Here is a 23,596-nt window from a genome sequence, read left to right as displayed (position 1 = left end):
AACAATTACATCCCATTGTGTCAACTGAAATCTTTACTATCAATATAATTATATGTAATATCAATACGTGCAAGAAGTATGTAGCTTGGGCCCCCTCACCCACATTAATAGTGTCTGTGGTCATATATGTATTTGTTATGTTTTCTTTTATATCTATAGATATATATCTGTATATACATCCATATATATATATATATATATATATATATATATATATATATATATATATATGTATATATATATATATATATATATATATATATATATATATATATATATATATATATATGTGAAGCGCCTTCTGTGTGGAGTCTGCATGTCCTTCCCGCAGTCGAGTGGCATTCGAAAGACATGCGTGAATGGGCATGCCTTCGACTGCCAATCATTAGTCGACTGGATTTCTGCTGTGGCGACCCCTAACCGGGAAAAGCTGAAAGAAAAACAACAATAACAACATATGCTTACATATATATATATATATATATATATATATATATTGCTCTCTCTCTCTCTCTATATATATATATATATATATACATATATATATGTAGACATATATATCTATAGATGTATACATATATATATGTGTGTGTGTGTGTGTGTGTGTGTGTGTGTGTGTGTGTGTGTTTATGTGTGTGTGTGTATGTTTATGTGTGTATATATATATATATATATATATATGTAAATATTTATATATGTGTATATATATATATATATATATATATATATATATATATAGATCGATATAGATATTTATATATATGTGTGTGTGTGTGTGTGTGTGTGTGTGTGTGTGTGTGTGTGTGTGTGTGTGTGTGTGTGTGTTTATGTGTGTGTGTGTGTGTTTATGTGTGTATATATATATATATATATATATATATATATATATGTAAATATTTATATATGTGTATAATATATATATATATATATACATATATATATATATATATATATATATATTTATATATATATATACACACATACATCTACATGTTTAAATACATTTCCTGTACTATTGAATGCCTGTGCTGGATGAAATGTTTGTAAAAAAACATCAGGGTTATGTATATCTGATAGGACTTAGTGGTAAATCACTTTGTCTATAGTGTGCAGGGTCCTGGGTTCATGTCTTGTAGAGTCTCTTTATTTTGTTGCTGGGAAGAACAAAGGCTGTTGGATACAGAGTGATTAAGGCACTTTTATGCAGCTGTAAGTGGGTTTGCATGGAGGTAAGCACTGCTAACTTCTGGTTACAGTTTCTTATACTCAGTTAGCTTCTCAGCTGCTTAACCTGTGTAGGCATTGCTTACCCATGCGCAAACAGGCTTAAACCTGCTTACTGCTGCTTAAAAGTGCTTGCTCCCACTTACCCCCATGCTAATTTCTTTAAAAGAAATTAAAATGGTTGATAGAAAAGTGGTGAAAAAGGAGCACAAAGAGGGAAAGACAGTAGGGAAAATTGCTAGGTATATGCAGGAAGGGTGTAGGGAAGGTCCATAGCTGCCCATTTCTTCTACAGCAACACCTGTGCATATACACTGAATATTTTAGATAGAATTGGATACTCATATCACTGAGAGAAGGGTGAGGACAACAATAATATGTTGTTAAGTCAGTTAGACGAGATTACATGTGTCCAGTGGACACGTGTGTGAAATGGGCAGCTATGTATGGGGCGAGATTTTTTTTTTTTGGGAACAGATTGCCTTTTTTTTTCAGGTGAGATTGGGATGTTAGGGTTGGATAGTAGGTATATCTGGGAAGGTAGGTTGGGTAGGTTAACAGACAAGACAAACGACGCATACAGGTGCGGTATATGACACATGTGGAGGATAAATACCTTGATGGGGAGGGGTGCTGGGAAATTGATAGCCAATGAACCCCCTAGTGGAAACAGTAGGATTGAGGTCCCCACCCATGGGCAGTCACCACTGCACCTTCACAGCCCTGAATGTGGCTGTGCTGGGGGCTGAGTAGGAGAGCTAGGCCGACCCTCTAGTTTTGACACTTCGCCCTCAAGCTGGTGTAGCAGATCTCTGCCCTCCCTGCGGAGCTTGCTATGCACCACAAACCAGACCTGGTGACTGGTGACAGGTTCCTGTCTGTGCCCGCTCCCAGTGGGGCATGCCCCATCCCCTGAGGTGGTTCCTGTCGAAGGTGGTGCAGAACCAATGGACAAGGAGGTCCTGGGTTGGGCCCAGATGTGCTGGTGCCTGGTGCCACGGCCAACTGACGTGGGACAGGTGGGTCCGCCAGGACCCACATTCCCATACGTGCTATGGTGTTTAGGTTTTATCGACATATGTGGGTTAGTAATAGTCAACACATTCCAGGATTAGGTATAACAGCATGCATAGATATCCCCATTAACCCAAACACCAGATATGGAATAGTTGCATAGCAAACAGAACGCATGTGTATATGGGACCACAGTGGTAATTACAACAGCATGCAGGTACATTGATGGCAGCATGCCACCAATGTGGAAGTATTCAACATAGCACATACATATAAACAGATTTAAATAATTATCGAAGAATAGGACATATGTTCCAGCATTAGAGTTAAGTCAGCACATACCAATTGAGTTGAGTTGAGTATTTAGCTTATTGTTGCAGATATGGTGGGGGGGAGAGAAAGATGTTAATTAACAACTAGTATATTCCTGTAGTTCGCATTACTTTCCTAGTCAGTGCTGTTATCTGTACCTTACAAGTATTAGTACACTACCCTATTGCCTTAGTTTAGACAGTGGTATAGCTGTCGACAACTATATACATGAACTGGGTTTACCTGTAGTATACACCTCTTACCTGGTATTCCTGTGGAGGTATTGTTTGTTAACACTAACTAACTGTTTCTACGCATACTCCTATATTCCAGGTTGATGTTATGCACATACCTGTCCATCTCTTTTTGCACACACTCTGGGTGTGTCTTGGCCATATGCAGGTGAACCCGGACTTATTTCGACTATTGCACTCTTAAACCTTTAGTGAATTGTACAATGACAGGTTTGTTTTCATTGACATTTTCCAAATATGTACAGGCCTGACAGTCAGTTATATGACATGAAATGCTGCCTACAAGTAAAAGATTAGCACACTGATATGCCAGGGGGACAGGGTGACAGCCGGCAGATATGGGATGATTAATTGGACATTCTGGACATTTCTGTACACTTGTGGGGCATGATTCTGCATACAGCTAACTACCACTGCCAGGATTCGAACCATTGCTGTGTCTTCTAAAAATACAACACTGTCCATCACAGTTGAGTGTGCTTTATAGATATTGCTGTGTATCTTTTATCTGATTTCTGCCTATAATTCTCCTGTGGTTTTGCATTCTGACCTTGTAATTACAACACTCTTATACAGGATTTCCTAGGCAGTTTTATTATGTAGCACATTGTGTGTGACAGTGATGAGTAATACCTTATTATTCAGAGCAACTGCAACACTAACAATGCCATACAATACCAGAGTAAACAGTACCAGTACAGGAAATCAATATTTTATGTCTAGGCACAGTGTTCATATCTGACAGACCTGTGGGAGCAATGTTTTTTAGCACAACCTGAATGTTGCCACACAAATTACCACATTCCACATTAGTGTTATGCACATACATCTCACTCTGTTACTGTACACACTCTGGTCACATCTTGACAGCATGGGGGTGTAGATGGTTCATACTTGGCTTATTTCTCTCATAACATTTTGGGGAGTTGTTAGAGTGATAGGTTTGTTCTTACAGATGTCTGACAATCAGTTGCATTTCTTGTTTGCTGCCTAAATGTCTGGGATCATCCCACTGATTTCTCAGGGGGACAGGGTGACAGCAGCAGATATGGGCCAATTTACTGGACATTCTGGACATATCTGTACAGTTGTGGGGTATGATTCTGCATACAGCCTACTACCACTCCCAGGATTCGAACCATGGCTGTGTGTGCTAAAAATACAACAATTCATGTCTCAGTTGAGTGTGCTATTTGGATTTTGTTGTCTGCCTTTTCACTGTTTTCTAAGTCTCTCTCGGTTGTACTATATGACCTCTTGGGATTACAAAAGTCAGATGCAGACATTCCTATACATTTTGTTTATGTAGCACAGTGTGGGTAACAGTGCTTAATACAACAGTAGTATTAAGTGATTGCAAATCTACATTACCATATGATACCGGATTAAACACATGCAGTCCAGCAGTTAAACCTTTATTGTCAGGCTATTATGCTTTTATTTACATACAACCTATAAGAAACTCTTCCTGCCATATTCTCTGCTGTATGCAGTACATGATTTAAACATTACAGGCTTCATACAGGAAATTAACTTACTGCTACTTTTAGATTTATTTCCTATGACAGTACATGCAAGAGTATTACTACCTTGCCTCACATCGGAACCACTCCAGTCTACATCCGTGGGCCTCCTGGTTCATAGCCCGCTCACTTGCCACTGTGAAAGACATAAGAGGAATATTTAGCCAAACCTATCCATAATATACATGAGCTGGCAGTTATTAAACAGGTAGTGGACTGATACTTACACATGGCTGGGACATCCCCTGTCCTCCTAGCCTCTTGGATCCACTTATCCAAGAGATCCCTTTTTTGCTGCTTAAGGTCAGTATAGTGATTACTAACCTGCTCACCAGTTTGGGGTATGCCAGTTGCACTGGTGAGGTCACGGGCGAGATAGTCCCAGGCTTCCACTTTGTATTGGCAACCCTGGTGCTGGCTCTGCAGCAATCTCTTGTCATGGTCTTTCTCAAGGAGTCCTGCCATGACTCTGGACTCCTGGATGCCCCAGCTCTGTGCCTGAAAGTGCACACCCTCTCCCATTACAGACACAGTGCCTACGAGGGGAAGCTACAACCAGTTATGAGATGTATTCCCACCTGTTGGGTTTAAATAGGGCTGGTTTCCCACACTTTGCCATGACTGAACGGTTTTGAAAAGGCTAAGCTATGGGCAAACCCGCTTACCTAAGGTTGGCATTGCTTAAAGGGATATAGCAATGGTCAGACTGAGTTTGCTGGCCTACACATTCTTTACACCTACTAAGCTGGGCTGTGCAATGCTTAGCATTGCTTAATACTTAAGTGGCATTATATTTGCATTGTGGCATTGATTTATTATTCATTACATATTATATATGTGATTGGTATCCATGATTCATGTGTACGTACACTGTATGGCGTCCTTATGTTTATTAGGGGATTTCAAAACTTTATTACATTGACACCTCACATCTGGGCTTAATGCAGTACTAAAAAAGTAATGTCTTTTGGCTTTTCCCGGTTAGGGGTCACCATAGCAGAACTCCAGTCCACTAATGATTGGCAGTGGATTTTAATGGTGCCAAGTTGCCAGGGCCACACCCATTCAGACACGCACCTACCTGCATGTGTTTATGCATCACTCAACCATGGGGTGGACATGCAGACTCCACACAGAAGGCACTCCAGCTGAGAATCTAACGGGAGAACCTCTTGCTGTGAGGCGATAATGCTAACCACTGCACCACCATGGCCATCGGCTTAATGCAGTACTTCAGTTCACATATTTCTGTCCTGTAGTTGGTTATACATTATAAAACTGTATATACATTCCTTTCAATGTTCAGTTTGTATTTCCTATGGTGAGGATCTCTTTGGTGTTACCTCAATTTTAGGTATTGTTTTGATGGCTTAGTGGTCAATTGCTGTGACTATAGTGTATGAGGTCCTTGGTTCAAGACCTGCAAAGGCTGTTTATTTTGTTTTTGGCCAGAACAGTGGCTGATGCATACAGAGTGCTTAAGGCACCTTTAAGCAATTGTAAGCGGGTTTGCATGAAGGTAAGCAATGCTAACCTGTTAAATATGCTACAGAGAGTTAGCTTTAATATTGCTTAACCTATGTGCGCATTGCTTATCCCCACCAAATGGATGTAAACCCACTTACTGCTGCTTAAATATGCTTACTCCCACTTACTACTGTGTAAGTATGCTTACTCTTGCTTACAAGTGCTTACACCCGCTTACCACCGCACTGATTTAGACAGTGATGTCTAATGGTTCTTGGGCAGGTGGTGGATTTGGCACCTGTATGGATTTATCGTTCATTACACATTTTACCTTCCATTTGTATCCCTGATTCCTGTGTACATATACTGTATGAGGCACATGTGATTAACTGTGGACTTTGCAACATTATGACAATGACACCGCACATCTACATTTAATGCAGTACTCCAGTTCACAAATATATGTAATGTCGTAGGTTATGCAACAAAATAAATTGATCATACAGTGATTTGACATGGAAAATGGATCGTACTGGAGCGGAACTTGAACCGGGAATGACTGCTTATAAGGTGAATTCTTTACCCACTACACTATTGCTGTATTACTTTGTTTGCATATATCTTGCTTTTTATCCTCTTGTGCCATTTAATCTGCATTAACCGTAGCTAAGTGATGGGCAAAACCACACACCTATGGTTAAATTTGATCTGTTTCATAAAAAAAAAAAAAAGTTTTCATAGCTAAATGTTGTAACTATTGCTCTTGTACACTTGGGGGGATGTTGCTGAGGGTATGCAAGCTCCTATGAGTGATCTCGCTCATTCTTACTCCTACACTGCTGTTCTTGATTGCAGGGGTGTGTATATTCTGAGAGATCTGTTCTCAGACATGCCCCCTGCACTCGTACATGCTCCGTGTCCATTTAGGAGCTCAGGCAGCACCCCTTCATTACTATGCATGGCGTGCTGCCATCCTGCTCCTAAATGGCCGCTTCTGTGCAGGACTAAGCTAGTCCTGCATGGAAGGATAGTGAATCCAGGGGTATCTATATAGCAAATGGACCTGCTCCTATATTAACCTGGGATAATCTCTTCCCTGTATGTCTTATTCCCCATCCTGTGAACATCTGCTTACATACCTGATGTATTCCCATCTTCTAACCCCTTCTCCTCTTTCTGTTTTTATACTAACCTGACTAAAAATCTAAACATACTTTCAAATACCTTCTGTGAAAAATAAACAACTCATTCCTTCTTATACAATTTTTATATCATTGTATACTATTACTTATTCCTATAATTTTGATGTTATATCTAAGATGCCAATTGCACATTTGTATTTTTTTTTCTTTTTATATTATTGTATTTGTTCCTTTTATATTAATGTCTATGTAATTTGTATTTCTGGAGCTTTTCTCCCCGGGCCTCCACTGAAAATGTGCTTACACCCAGATGGACTATCCCATTTAACAAATGTAAAATAAAATAATAAATAATAAATAAATGCATTTATTTTAAAGTTAAGTGGTAAGGGAAGAAACGGGATAATTCAAGTTTAAGAAACTAAGGGGGTGGGCCTTCCCAACTGATCTCTCCCTACTCAGTAGAATAAGCTGATGAGATGAGACATGAAGAAGTGTCCAAAATAAGATTTATAGTAGGAGCGGGCAACTGAAAAGCCACCAAGGTTAAGAATACAACAATAGTCAGGTGGGTGCATGGGAAAAATAAAATGCTATATATCAGCAATACTCTGGCAGAGTACAGCAAGCAAACCAATCAAGGGCTCCAACTAAATAGAGATGCCTCCAAATACATCTAGCTAAACGAGGAATGCTATTTCTCAGCTCCTCCCATTAATTAGCTGATGTTATTCACTATTTGCAAAGGAATACTTTTCTAACTGACCCTAGTCACTAGCCAAGACCTCTTAAAACTCCAACAGAACAGAATGTATATTTGTACCTGCTGTCTAATCTACCCTTCCTACCTGACCCTCTTATTCCTAAGCACCTTCCACAACTGCCCTCTCTTAAAAAAAATGGACATGTGTTCCACCAAAAAATTATGCCACATTTGTAGCTCTTCACTTCACTTGTGTGTCTTTTTGACACAGTTTATATGGCCCAACTGTCTATACATTATTCTGTTGTCACTCATCCAAATCCATCAAATTCTGGTGAGAATTCTACAGGTATATTGTGAAGAAGTGGATAGCTATAGTGCTCTCTCACCACCATCCTGCAAAATCCTCATTTCTTTCCCCTGTGTCCTCTTTTCGGCTTGTCTCTCATTTTCACACAGTCCTATTAACCCCCTTTTCACACAATTAATCTGGTCAAAAAATACATTCCCACACAACACACACAACATGGCCAGACATAGGCTGTAAAAATGTCTTCACATTTTGTAATCAGCAGTTGCATGGAGCTTGGTATCACACACCAATACGAAGTGACTGTGAATGGCATTTCATGTACTATGGCAAAAACTGGTGTGTTTTAGCTATCACCCACACTAGTACAGTTAGCTTCATGCAAAGGTGTTTAATACAGAGTTTTGCCACCATTTTCATACAGTTGCTGTAACAATTGTTAGGCTGCTGGATACCATGAAGCAAGAGTTCCTTTTTGGTTTGTTGAGGTAATTCACATCTGTAGATTGCTGTTTTTGCATAGAGTCAAGGGTTCGATCCTAGAAGTAAGTCAAACTAGTATTTATTGTTATTTTATTGTGCTATTAAGTACAAACATCATTATTTCTCTCAAATTACAACACTTCATGAACCAGTCTAGTAAAGGGAAAAAAATACAGGACACCATGTTTACAGTGGAGCAATAAAGCATTTATGGTGTCTTAATCATGTTTCTGTTCTCCTACGTCTGCTTGTCTCTCTTGCAAATACTTTATTGTACACAGCATGACAAATTAAGTATTAGGAAAAACCTTAGAGTAGCACACCAGAAATATGTTTAAAAATGTCCCTCCATCTCTCTCTTTCTGTTTCTGTCTCTTCCCCCTTCTGTCTCATCCATTTTCACTCACTGATATTTATTAGGCTGCTGGATGTAATGTTCACATCATGGGATTTTACAATTGTCATCACTGTGATGAAGCCTGATGTCTATATTATCCATTGCTTTAATCTGTGGTCACTGTCCCTTCAAATGTGTGATTTTAAGTTTGTGAAGTAGGACTTCTAATGTGGTGTGCTGAGATATTACTTAGATCTATAGACTGAGTTTTGCATACTGTCAAGGATCCTAATCCAGATGTTTGTCAAAGTCTTACTGACTGTTTTTTTTACCATTTTGTGAGTAGCTGTTGGCTACATATTGTATTAAACCCACCATTATTCTGCCTCTGTCTTAATCTGATTGGTCCTCATTGGGAATGCTTTATTTTAGAGGCATAACAGAGTAAAGATGATGACAAACAGAAGAGTAACACACAACAAATCATTCCAAAAATGGCCCATAAACAGAAATAGTTTCTCATTGGCTGTGTCTCTCTCACCTCTTTCTCTATCTACCCACGTCTGTGCTATCAGTCTGTGCCCCCAGCATTTGCACAATGTTTCACACTGAGCAAGAATACTAACAAATGGTAAATGACAGTTCACTACTATAGTTATTTAAATGCAGATATGCATATCTCTGCTGTGCTATAGCAAAACAAACTAAAAGTAGTAAACTGTGATACAGTTATTCTTTAACTATTTGGCTGCTTGATGTCATATACATGCTAAGGGATGTCATGAAGGCTGATGCCTACATTCTCCCTTCCTTCAACCTGTTATCAACATCCCTTAAAATGCTTGATTTTAATGCAACAAAGAATGAGTTCCTATGTGGCGACCTGAGACAATCCTCCAGTCTGTAAACTTTTTATTAAACTGTCAAGGGTTTCAGTCCAGAAAGTATGTCATATGATTATGGAATGCTTTTCCATATTAGTAATATGTGTGTAACTGTGTGTTACATATATTATGAACCCACTGCTACCCTCCTTTTGTCCTCATCATGTTTCCACTCTCCAACCCCTTCTTGATCCATATGGAAATACTTTATTGTATAGTTCAGCACCTCTAAAGTGTACAGATTTTCAAAGGATGTCCACCTGTCTCCATTTTAATTAGTGTCCATCACAATATATGTGAATTTCTGCCAAATCATTGAGAATTTTCAAGCAATTGCAAGTTTATAAGGACAGTATTTACAAATTGTCCTTAACTTTTGGCTTTTGTCACCGATTATCTTTTGCCTTTGTATGTTCAGAGCCTGATAGAAAAATCAAGATGAAAACCTTACTAGTAACACATCACAAAGATGTGCAGAAATGCCCCATAAACAAATGCCTTTGTATATCTCTATCCCTGTCTCCAAATGTCTGCCTGGTCCCGTCCATTCTGTCTCATCAGTCTTTTTCCTTAGCATTTGCAGTATGCCTGATGCTGAGCAGCACCTGTAACTTATGGGAAGTGGCAGTACAAAGTTTACAGCAAAATCTTGTGAAGTTTTGCCTTCAGCTGAATTAGTCTGATGCCCCTCATGCTTCTGGGATTAGCCTTGTTGCACTATGTAAAGAAAGACTGACAGCACTGTAAGAAGACAGCTATTATCATGTCTTAAACAGGCTGCAGGATGTTCCAGTTGTAAATAGTGTCACAATTGTATCTTAGTCACAAATAATTTTACCTGACATGTGCTACATTTTTTCATTAGCTGATGTATTACTGGTATACTGCTGGCATGCAGTTTTATTTAGTTCATGTCTTGTGTGGGCTCCCTACACATTTATAATATACACAAAAATACAGCCTAGGCATAAAAGTATACATCACGAAATTCAAAAACACAATGTGCATTTTCACATATGCCACATTAGCACAATTCATCTTGCCCATATGTATATCACATCTGCTAAAGTTACAAAAGTAGTACTATGTATATCAGGTCATTATTCTGTGTATAACCTGGTCAATGGTGACACCTCTGTGTATGTGTCATGTCCTTCTGTATTTTGCAGCAACACAACATGCATGAGCAGTCACTAATTTTATACCATTCACATCATGCATGTTACTTTAAAATGTTTACTTTTATCCTTTAATACCATTATTGGAATGACTGCACAGATGTCCATGCCTCTCTCTTGTAATGTAAGCCTTACACCTGTATGTGTGTTCTAATATCAATCATGTTGATATAATCTATTACTATTACCCTATGACTTCAAATCAAAGGGGGGCTGCAGGAGACAGCTGAATGAGTGGGGGTCAATGGGAAGGGGTGTAGCCAACTAGAAAGGGGTGGAGCTATGCTCAAAACCACAAAAACTGGGACTTTAATTAAATACACTGCCCTGGGTGCCAAACCATCATTATGAGAGTCCAATCAAGACAAAATGAAGTGGAGAAGAAAAACAAATATTTCAATGCATTGGCTACATGACAACTTACTTAATATCTAGATGGAAACAAAAAGGTTGTGAGCATGAAAATATAAATGACTTTTTAAATACATTACTGGAATGCCAGTCGAAATCAAGTATAACAAAACAAGCAGGACCCAACACAAACCACTTCTCCTTGCACTGCAGTTTTAATTGTAATTTATATTCAACTTTATAAAAGTACTAAGTAACATGCTGAAAGCAGCAATCTCTGTGATACCGATTACCCCCACTTGTGAAAATGTTTTTTATCCAAAAAAAGACCTGCTGCCTGACAACAACTATTTACTTGTTTCATGGGGAAAACATGATCAAAGTAAAACATGAGCAGCAAACAACAAACAAGCTCAAGATAAATTGCTTAAAGGATTACTGCACAGGTTATGAACCACCCATGATAGATTGGCATTCTGTTTAGTTTACGGGTAAAGCCTGCAAAGATGACTGCAAGTATCCAACAAATGTAATGAGCTTCTGAAAATTCTGTAATGCTGTCCTTTATTACAAATAATGTCATATGCATTTCAATACCCAAGGCTTATACGTTATCTAGTTATGTAAATATTCTCTGCATGACAACAACAAAAAGGCTTTCAATGTTGATAATTCTTTAACAGTATGCTTATTAAAGCCTACTTGCATCTTATTATCTTAGACAAGCATACCTGATGGTCATTAAAGCATTGCTACTTAAACACAGAGCAATAGGCACTGAAGCAACATGCATTTTATGAATAATAAGAAGCATAAATCAATAGTATAAAATATGACAGAAAACCAGAACATTCTGCAAAATCAAGGACAGATGAAAAGCCACTGTAGTACTTGTGTCTACCTTGGATGGGGGAATACTTTGCACACTTACACGGCATAACTGCCCCTTGCATCCAGAGTCACTACATGGGGGAGTGGGGTACAAATATGTCACAATTTGAAATGTCTCTGGCTGACGGTGAAGGCCCTGACACATTTGTCATACCTTTCAACCTCAGAGCAAGAAATCTGGAAAAAGCCATAAATAGAAGTGGGGCAAAGGCCCAAAAATAAGGACAATTTTTAAATATTGCTCTTACAAACTTAGAAAGATAATAGAATAGTAGGTCTTCCATTAGTATGAATTTTCTGAAGGGTATGAAATCTGAAACTCAAATGTCTGTCATTATTTTCTAACTTCAATCTTTAATGATTTGCCACTAATTTGCCAGAAAACCACAACTATATGAAAAACGGACCAAAAATGTGATGCAAAAATATAAAATAGCCACACAATACAGCTGGGAACCTGTCAAAGAAGGGACACTTTTTTAATATTAGTACTGTTAAGTTGAGCAGCTGACAAAATAAGAGAATCCACATGCATTTCTAAAGTAAAAGTAATCTGTAACTCTGATCATTACAATTATTTATTAATTGTAAACCCTCCACGTTTCTTTCAAAATTGCTATTTTGCGGCGGGATTATTGGGGGAGTGCAACATTTTCAGCCAAAATTGGGGACAGTTGAGAGGTTTGGATATACCTAATTCTATAAAGCGATTTATTTGTACATACCTCTAACCTCTTAACACAGGAAATCTGGACAAGGCCAAATATATTGGAGGAACAAACAGTACTAAAATTGCTCTTATATAAACTTAGATAGTTGATAAAATAGCAGGTCTTGCTTTAGCATGCATTTTCTGAAGGGTATGAAGTCTGAAACTTAATGTCTGTTATTATTAAGTGGCTTAATTCCTAAATGATTTGCCAGAAAACCACAAATTTTATGAGGAACAAACCAAAAATAAGAAGCAAAAATCTATCCATTCCCCAAAAAATCTGGACAGTTGAGAGGTATAGTTCAGCCATCAGAATTGTGTGGCAGAAATCCTACACAATAGACTTAGCTCCCTAGCTGTGGACAATAAGTACCCCCCCCCAAAAAAAAAACGAAGCTCTAAGAGAAGTGATTGCTTCAATCTGGCTTCATCACTTTCCATAGCATTCAGAATCAATCAGTGAAAATATTCAGTAACAAAAAAGTTTGTGCTTGTAGACAGTTTATTTAACTGGTGCCTAATTGAACACATCCAACCAAGAACTGGGAGGGGGCGTACCTAAGCTGATCAGCTAATCAATAAATACCTTCCTGATTTATTGAATTATATTCCTTGTATAATACAGTCCAGTTGTTAGAGGGAGTTTTACATTTATTGTTTGAATATTTTTCCAGAACAATGAAACAAAATGCATGCACCAATAATGACAAAACTGCCCAATTCAGAACATTTCCATCATAAAAGTCTACTCAAACTTCTACAATCCACCAGTTTCTGTAAATATGCACAATGTCTGCAGAAGTAAAAGTCATCTAAATAATTCCACATTAAAGAGATCTGTGACTAATGAAGAGGTTGCTGCTAGCAAACAACTTTATATTTCATTGTTTCATCTACAAAAAGTACCTGTTGCCCTTGAGGAATAAATTGCCTATGTTACATTAAAAAATGATAAGCTAGTAATATTGAAATAGGGAATGGATGGCAAAATGATAACAGGTTCATAGTCTCCACCAAAGAAGACATTCTCAGGACTGCAGCATCCACCCCCTTTAAAAGTACAACACAGTACACTACTGCATCTAAACACTGTGGGAGCAGAACTCACAGCCTTCTGCATCAAAATCAAGTATTCAACATGTTATGCTATTAACAATGCAAGCAAACTCAGTATAAGCAGCACCAAACTTCTCTTCCCCTGAAGCTCTCAGCACCTTTTGCTAGAACAAAATGTTGTATTACCACCATGTCACTGCCAAGTCTTAAGCCCGGGACCCTATGTACTACACTCAGAGCAACATACCGCTATGCCAGATCAGTTGTTGCTTGAAAGATGGGAAAACTGAAACTTAAATGGCTATCATTTAGTGAATTCAGTTCTCACCTTAGCTCTCAACCTGCTAGCACAAAACACCTGGACAAAGGCAATAATGGGGGAATTCAGCTCCCAAACATATTCAGTGAATTCAGTTCTCAACATAGCTCTCAACCTTTTAGTACAAAAAACCTGGAAAAAGCTAATAATGGGGGAATACAGCCCCAAAAATAGGGACAATTTTCAAATACTGATCTTAAAAAGTTAACAGGATTAGTTTAATACATTGACATAAATAAATGTATGTCAATATTGCTCTTTATGCAATAGCCATATTTATTATCTGAGTACAGTTTCCCAATTAGCTTCCACTGCTTCATGTTTGAGTACTAATCCCTATGTCTGAGTGCAGTTTCCATGTTTACCTTTCCTTCCATTTTAATCCTTTCATTAAAGTCAGTCTTGCCTTGTATTATGCTCTCTGCACATACTCACTCACTAGGTTTGCCTGCCGGCAACACATTTTGTTTATATAGTGTGCTCTTGCCTCACTGCACCTCTAAGTGGCTGCTAATTCTCGTGCTCCACATGAACGGGTGCTGCTGAGCATGGAGGCTTGCTTAGCAACTTTTGTATTCAATGAGTGATGCTGCTAATCACACTAACTAGCACACAGTTGTTAATGAATCCTCGGGATGTCCTTCCCACTGATTGTCAGCTGGGCAATGCATAGTGCTACTTACAGTCCTTTAGACTTTGTTGTAGTGAATTATAGGTTCATAGGTTCATACTAGGCTATCTGCCCTAGGGCATTTATAAGCCTAGCCAGAATGTGTTTGGCTTTCGCCACCCATTTTAAATTTATTTTGCTATGCCCTTTTTCGAGGTTAGTATACTGTGCCTCTGTCTAACAGTGACACAGAAGTGATACCCGGGGTAAACCTACGATCTCCCATCCACTCATCAAGATTCCTCTTGAATAGAGTCAATGAGGGACTCTGCCTAACCTGGACTGGGATTTTATTCCAGAGTGAAGGGAGCCTCTGGGTTATGAATCTGTCCCTCCAGCATGTCCTATTTATTTCAGTGCTGAGGTTCAAGTCTCTCGAGCGCGTAGCTTGATGGAATTTGGATTTTCTGAGGTGCAGCATGTCCATTAATTCCGGGTTGGACATGGCTTTATACGTCAGGCACAGATCGCCTCTGAACAGGTGGTATGCCACTGAGTAGAGCTGGAGTTTCTTTAACCGGGCAGCATATGGCATCTGTTTGAGCCCTTTGATCCTCTTGGTTAGGTACTTTTGGGGTCTTTCCAGTTGCTGCAGGTGTCTGGTAAGGTACATCCTAAAAGGGGCATTGTACTCAATTATGGGCCTGATAAGGGATGAGTAAAGAGGCACGATGACCTCCCCTGATCTAGATGTGAATCCCTTCATGATTAGGTGGGCTATATAAAATGTTTTTCTAAACACTTTGGCCAAGTGGTTGTCAAATGAGAGATTGCTATCAACTTGGGTCCCCAGGTCCCTAATGACTTCTTCTGTACTTAATGGATTACCACCTATGTGGTAATTTGTGGGCACTTTGTTTTTGCCAAAGGGGATGACTATACACTTTTTGGCATTTAGCTTGACACCATGGCTCTGGCACCAGTTGTCTGTTTCTATGAGGCCCTTTTGGATGATGCTTGTGTCGGCTGGAGAGTCGATTATGGCACCCAGTTTGCAGTCATCTGTGAACTTGGTCAGCCACAGTCCTTCCGTGTTGGCCTGTACCTCCGAGAAATATATACTGAACAAGAGAGGTCCCAGGACTGAGCCTTGTGGGACACCACTTGTAACTGGTTTGGAGTCTGACATGGCTCCAGCAATTCTAACCATGTGGGTTCTGTCCTTGAGCCAGTTTGCAATCCATCTAGTGACATAGGGGTTTATATTTAAGCTGGTGAGCTTATCTATAATGCCTGAGTGGGGTATTGTATCAAAGGCTTTTGCGAGGTCCAGGTAGGCTGTGTGGACCACCTTCCCCTCATCAATGGCCTTGGTGACTGTTTCAAAGAAATCAACCAGGTTTAAGAGGCAGGATCTGCCCTTAACAAAGCCAAACTGGGTAGGATCCAGTGTCTGTAGGTCCCCAATATCTTTATTTATGAGGTCCATGATGTTCCTTTCCAAAGCTTTGCAGACCAAGCTAGTCAGGCTTATGGGGCGATAGTTTCCAGGATCCATTGAGGCACCACCTTTATGGAGAGGGACCACTGTTGCTGTACGCCACTCTTTGGGCACATTTCCTGTAGTAAGGCTGAGATTGAACAGTAGTTTTATGTTTGGGTTTAGCTCTTCTTGGAGTTCATGTAGGACGCAGCCCAGGACACCGTCTGGTCCCATTGATGCTGTGTTTTTTGCTTTGGAGAAGGCGGCTCTTACCTGAGCATCTGAGATGTCAGGGGGGCAGCACTCTGCTGGGATAGATATTTGCCCTTTTGGTGGGGAGGGGGGGAGAAGTTTGTGCTGAACCTGTCAGCTAGGATGTTGGCAATGTCTGTGGGTTCAGTGTATTTTTTGTCATTTTGGACTAATTCTGAGCATATCTGGGAATTACCACCCAGGTTCCTAACATAACTAAAGAAAGCCTTGTGATTATCCTTAGTGTCCGGTGCAATTTTTCTCTCGAAGCTGGCCTTAGACAATTTTATGAGTGCCCATAGCTTTTTGCTAATACTGATCAGTGATGCCTTCCCTTTTTGGGATTTTGCTCTATCATTTAGTAGCTTTCTTCTTCTATTGTATAGTTTGTTTATGGCTGGAGACCACCAGACAGGACGTCTGCCTTTGGAGGATTGGGTCTTGGTTTTATTTGGGATCGCATGATCCATGCATTCCTGAAGGTGTTCATAGAATGCGTTTATAAAGGATTTTGCGGTCTAGGCCATATTTTCCACAGGCCCGGGGGCTTTGAAGGATTCCACCTCGATTTTGATGAGTGTGAAATTTGCTTTAGAGAAGTTTTTCACTGTGGTTTTCTGGGCAGGGGGTGGGGTCGGGATGTGAATATCCAATGAGATTAGTTTATGGTCTGATCTTACCAGTGAGGGATACACTTCTGGTCTGGAGCATAGAGTCCCCATGTTGGTGATGATCAGGTCCAGTATGTTTTCCCCTCTTGTGGGAGTGGTAACAAGTTGTTCCATAGCATTTGAGTTTATAAATTATAGGAATCTTTGGGCTAGGGTGTTGGAGCTAGAGTAATGCTCCCAGTCTATGTTTGGGTAGTTGAAGTCGCCCAATATAATGGTGTTTTGAGAGACCTTCATATTTTCCAGTGTTCTCAGGAAGGCCGAGTGGGGTTCCTGGGTTTGGGAGGGTGGTCTGTAGCAGGCTATAAACTGGAAGGCAGTTTTACCCACTGTTAGTTGCACATGGATAGTCTCTGATGCTTCGTGCTTTGCCACCAACCTGGAGGTGTGGGTATCTTTGATGAATATCGATACTCCCCCTCCTTTTGTGGTTCGATCCAAGTTTTGGGGCCAAAAAGCATGGTATGAGGTATATCCTGGTAGTACTGGGGTGCTCTTGGGAGCCCTGAACCAGGTTTCTGTTACTGCACAGATATCGATGTTCTCCATGCTAAGGAGAGTTTTGAGTGCGTGCATCTTGAGGTTTAGACTTCTGGCGTTGAGTAGCATTACTCTTAGTTTCTTATCCCTTGTGATACCTATGGAGGTGGGTTTGTCTTTTGAGCCTTGCCTAAAAAAGGCACTATGGGGGTAGCAAGAGCCTTTGCCAATATCCGAAAGCCCAGGGGTGACAGGCGCAAGCCGCCCCTAGTGAAGCATTGTGGCTTGTCGAGCATATCATCCCAAGCTGACAGGCATTGGATCCCCTTTGAATGACACCAGTACTTAAGCCAATTGTTGAAATTGATCATCTTGTCTTCATATTGTGGCATCATTCTTGGTGAGGGTAAGATGCTACTCAAGGTCAGCGTCATACCGGCCTGGGCTACATGCTCAGAGAGCTCCTTTATGTCTCTTTTCATGTAGTCCAGGGAGGTATGTCTCAGGTTATTCACACCAGCATGGACAATGACTGAGTCATATTTGTACTTGCCTTGGAGTGACCTGAGTGCTTGTGTTATGTGGCAGATCCTAGCACCCGACAGGCTGCTCACCATGACCCTCTCCTTGTTCAGCCTGGTGAGCGGGACGTCAGTGTGCCTGACGATAGAGTCACCTATTACAAGTGTATCAGGTGTGTTGTTTAGTCTTAAGGGATGTGACTGCTCAGCACACTGGCTTTGTGAGATAGGTGTTGCACGTGTTTTGTTTTGGGGTAGCGGTTGATTGGGTGTCTGCTTTGGAGGTCTCTGCTGCTTAGGCAGATCTTTATTTAGTGCATCCGAGTATGTTTTTGTGTGATTATGTGTTTGGTTTGCTGTCGTGGTAGGTCTATGTGAGACTGGAATTGTAGTGAGTGTGGTTTCCTTCTCCTCCTGACTGGTTATGCCAGTACTGAGTTGAGAGAGCTTAGCCTCCAGTTTGGCTATATGGTTGCATCTCTCACATGGGTTGGAATTTGTTGGGAGGAGGAGAAGGTTGTCTGTGTACATGAGGCAGTTGTAACATTGCCTCAAGATTCCCAGATTCACCAGCTGGACCGGAGAGAAGATTGACAACTGACCTTTGGACATGCTAGAATAATATTGGGAATTCCTTAATAATTGAAAACAAGGGCCAGTGGGTAGTGAGGGTGTAGTGCTTTTAATTTTTAGTGCTGACTTATATAATTGCTTTAGTGAGGAAGTGCCAGGTAACTTAAGTGCAATGTGTTACAGGTAACTTAAATGCAAAAACGACAAACAGTAACTTTCTTTCAAGTGAAACAAGGAAATAAGTACAGTAAGCAATGCAGATATCACTGGTGATCCACAGAAGCGCTGAGAAGCCGCGTATTAGGTGGAATTAGCGTTCCAGGGAAATAACAAGCAAACAAACTACAAGCATATAAACAAAGCTAGATTCAGCAGGCCTGGATCTAGTCTATGCTACAGCAAACAAGGTGTACCAATTTCAGTAAGATACAGTTCAAATATTCAGGCACTATAAACCTTTAACCAGAAATTCCCAGCTCAGAAGGGCAGAGTCCAGCCTCTTCTCCCACAAGAGTGCAGACCACGAACCTTCTTAATGTAAAATAACTGGCCTGAAGCCCAAGTGCTTAAACCAGAACTAATACACTTTAAGAATAACAGACACTGGGCTCTCAATCAGCCGTTCCCAACTTAGAAGGATGAAAGCTACCTGTCCTGCCACCACAGTGCTTGCCACAAACCTTCCTAATGTAAAACAACTGGTCTGAAGCCCAAGTGCTTAATCCAAAAGACTTAGAATGATAGCCACACTTTAATCAAGTTACTACCAAGCAGTAATAAATACAATTGAATACTTTAGAGAATGCCTGGATTAGTGAGGGTGTAGTGCTTTTAATTTTTAGTGCTGACTTATATAATTGCTTTAGTGAGGAAGTGCCAGGTAACTTAAGTGCAATGTGTTACAGGTAACTTAAATGCAAAAAACGACAAACAGTAACTTTCTTTCAAGTGAAACAAGGAAATAAGTACAGTAAGCAATGCAGATATCACTGGTGATCCACAGAAGCGCTGAGAAGCCGCGTATTAGGTGGAATTAGCGTTCCAGGGAAATAACAAGCAAACAAACTACAAGCATATAAACAAAGCTAGATCCAGCAGGCCCGAATCCAGTCTATTCCACAGCAAACAAGGCGCACCAACTTCAGTAAGAAGCAGTTCAGATATGCATGCACTATAAGCCTTTAACCAGAAATTCCCAGCTCAGAAGGGTAGAGTCCAGCCTCTTCTCCCACAAGAGTGCAGACCACGAACCCTCTTAATGTAAAATGACTGGCCTGAAAGCCCAAGTGCTTAAACCAGAATTAATACACTTTTAGAATAACAAACACTGAGCCCTCAATCAGCAGTTCCCAACCTAGAAGGATGTAAGCTACCTGTTCTGCCACTACAGTGCAGACCACAAACCCTCTCAGTGCAAAACAACTGGTCCGAAGCCCAAGTGTTTAAACCAAAAGGCTTAGAATGAGTTACACCAAGCAGTAATAAATACAATTGAGTACTTTTAAGATGATGCAAAAGTAGGTAGAAACACAAGTACAGTAAAAGCAGATAAAAATTTGTTTTTTTCTGAACAAGTGCTGAGATCAAAGAAACAGATTTGAGTGCTGAAACTAGAAAACTGGCTAGTTATAAGAAAAAAAAACTAAGCTAGAAGGCTTCCCTCCAACACAGAAGGACTTGGGGGCGCAGAAGCCTACAAATAGTCTATACCACTTAACAGGAAAGGCAGGAAACAAGCTTCAATTTTTTTTCTCTGTTTCCCAGATGCTCTCTTTGTACACAGTAGGAGTGCCTGAAATCAGAATATGATCTCACTGCACTCAGTTGAGTGAGCAAATGAGATGGGCCGAGAAGGAGTATCCAAACACAAATTTACAAGAGGGGCGGGCAGTTGCAAGGCCACTAAGATTAACACCAAAACAAAAACAGGGAGGGTGGGTGGGACTAATTGAAGAGCAGAGTCAAAACTCCCAGTTCAGTTAATATTCCTTCCACACAGTTAAAATCAATTTAAATACTGTATTTTTTGGAAAAAAAAGTGCAGATAAAGGTACTTAAATTCTCTTATACGTCCAGTTGAATACAACAAGTTCTTAGCTGGCCAAAGCTGAGGTTCTTAAGCAGAAAATATTTCACACTGTACCACTTAAATAGGCAAGGACAGGAAATCAAAGAATGTGGCTACCCCCACACCTGCAATTACTAACAAATAATAAAATTCAAGCAGCACTAACTGAAGAGCAGAGTCAAAACTCCCAGTTCAGTTAATATTCCTTCCACACAGTTAAAATCAATTTAAATACTGTATTTTTTTTGAAAAGAAAAAGTGCAGATAAAGGTACTTAAATTCTCTTATATGTCCAGTTGAATACAACAAGTTCTTAGCCGGCCAAAGCTGAGGTTTTTAAGCAGAAAATATTTCACACTGTACCACTTAAATAGGCAAGGACAGGAAATCAAAGAATGTGGCTACCCTCACACCTGCAATTACTAACAAATAATAAAATTCAAGCAGCACTAACTGAAGAACAGAGTCAAAACTCCCAGTTCAGTTAATATTCCTTCCACACAGTTAAAATCAATTTAAATACTGTATTTTTTGGAAAAAAAAAGTGCAGATAAAGGTACTTAAATTCTCTTATACGTCCAGTTGAATACAACAAGTTCTTAGCTGGCCAAAGCTGAGGTTCTTAAGCAGAAAATATTTCACACTGTACCACTTACATAGGCAAGGACAGGAAATCAAAAAATGTGGCTACCCCCACACCTGCAATTACTAACAAATAATAAAATTCAAGCAGCACTAACTGAAGAGCAGAGTCAAAACTTCCAGTTCAGTTAATATTCCTTCCACACAGTTAAAATCAATTTAAATACTGTATTTTTTTGAAAAGAAAAAGTGCAGATAAAGGTACTTAAATTCTCTTATACGTCCAGTTGAATACAACAAGTTCTTAGCCGGCCAAAGCTGAGGTTTTTAAGCAGAAAATATTTCACACTGTACCACTTAAATAGGCAAGGACAGGAAATCAAAGAATGTGGCTACCCCCACACCTGCAATTACTAACAAATAATAAAATTCAAGCCAGCACTAACTGAAGAACAGAGTCAAACTTCCAGTTCAGTTAATAATCATGCAACACAGTTAAATCAATTTAAATACTGTATTTTTTTTTAAAAAAAAAGCAAAGCAGATAAAGGTACTTAAATTCTCTTATACGTCCAGTTGAATATAGCAAGTTCTTAGCCAGCCAAAGCTGAGGTTTTTAAGCAGAAAATATTTCACACTGTACCACTTAAATAGGCAAGGACAGGAAATCAAAGAATGTGGCTACCCCCACACCTGCAATTACTAACAAATAATAAAATTCAAGCCAGCACTAACTGAAGAGCAGAGTGAAAACTTCCAGTTCAGCTAAATATTCCTTCCACACAGTTAAAATCAATTTAAATACTGTATTTTTTGAAAAGAAAAAGCAGATAAAGGTACTTAAATTCTCTTATACGTCCAGTTGAATATAGCAAGTTCTTAGCCGGCCAAAGCTGCAGTTTTTAAGCAGAAAATATTTCACACTGTACCACTTAAATAGGCAAGGACAGGAAATCAAAGAATGTGGCTACCCCCACACCTGCAATTACTAACAAATAATAAAATTCAAGCAGCACTAACTGAAGAGCAGAGTGAAAACTTCCAGTTCAGCTAAATATTCCTTCCACACAGTTAAAATCAATTTAAATACTGTATTTTTTGAAAAAAAGCAGATAAAGGTACTTAAATTCTCTTATACGTCCAGTTGAATATAGCAAGTTCTTAGCCGGCCAAAGCTGAGGTTTTTAAGCAGAAAATATTTCACACTGTACCACTTAAATAGGCAAGGACAGGAAATCAAAGAATGTGGCTACCCCACACCTGCAATTACTAACAAATAATAAAATTCAAGCAGCACTAACTGAAGAGCAGAGTCAAAACTCCCAGTTCAGTTAATATTCCTTCCACGCAGTTAAAATCTATTTAAATACTGTATTTTTTTGAAAAAAAAGTGCAGATAAAGGTACTTAAATTCTCTTATACGTCCAGTTGAATACAACAAGTTCTTAGCCGGCCAAAGCTGAGGTTTTTAAGCAGAAAATATTTCACACTGTACCACTTAAATAGGCAAAGACAGGAAATCAAAAATTGTGGCTACCCCCACACCTGCAATTACTAACAAATAATAAAATTTAAGCAGCACTAACTGAAGAGCAGAGTCAAAACTCCCAGTTCAGTTAATATTCCTTCCACGCAGTTAAAATCAATTTAAATACTGTATTTTTTGGAAAAAAAAAAGTGTAGATAAAGGTACTTAAATTCTCTTATACGTCCAGTTGAATACAACAAGTTCTTAGCCGGCCAAAGCTGAGGTTTTTAAGCAGAAAATATTTCACACTGTACCACTTAAATGGGCAAGGACAGGAAATCAAAGAATGTGGCTACCCCCACACCTGCAATTACTAACAAATAATAAAATTCAAGCAGCACTAACTGAAGAGCAGAGTCAAAACTCCCAGTTCAGTTAATATTCCTTCCACACAGTTAAAATCAATTTAAATACTGTATTTTTGAAAAAAAAAGTGCAGATAAAGGTACTTAAATTCTCTTATACGTCCAGTTGAATACAACAAGTTCTTAGCCGGGCAAAGCTGAAGTTTTTAAGCAGAAAATATTTCACACTGTACCACTTAAATAGGCAAGGACAGGAAATCAAAGAATGTGGCTACCCCCACACCTGCAATTACTAACAAATAATAAAATTCAAGCAGCACTAACTGAAGAGCAGAGTCAAAACTCCCAGTTCAGTTAATATTC

The sequence above is a fragment of the Protopterus annectens genome, chromosome 12.part0 (assembly GCF_019279795.1).
Source record: "Protopterus annectens isolate FY-2018-M chromosome 12.part0, PAN1.0, whole genome shotgun sequence".
Lineage (NCBI taxonomy): Eukaryota > Metazoa > Chordata > Ceratodontiformes > Protopteridae > Protopterus > Protopterus annectens.
This window is presented reverse-complemented; position numbering follows the sequence as displayed.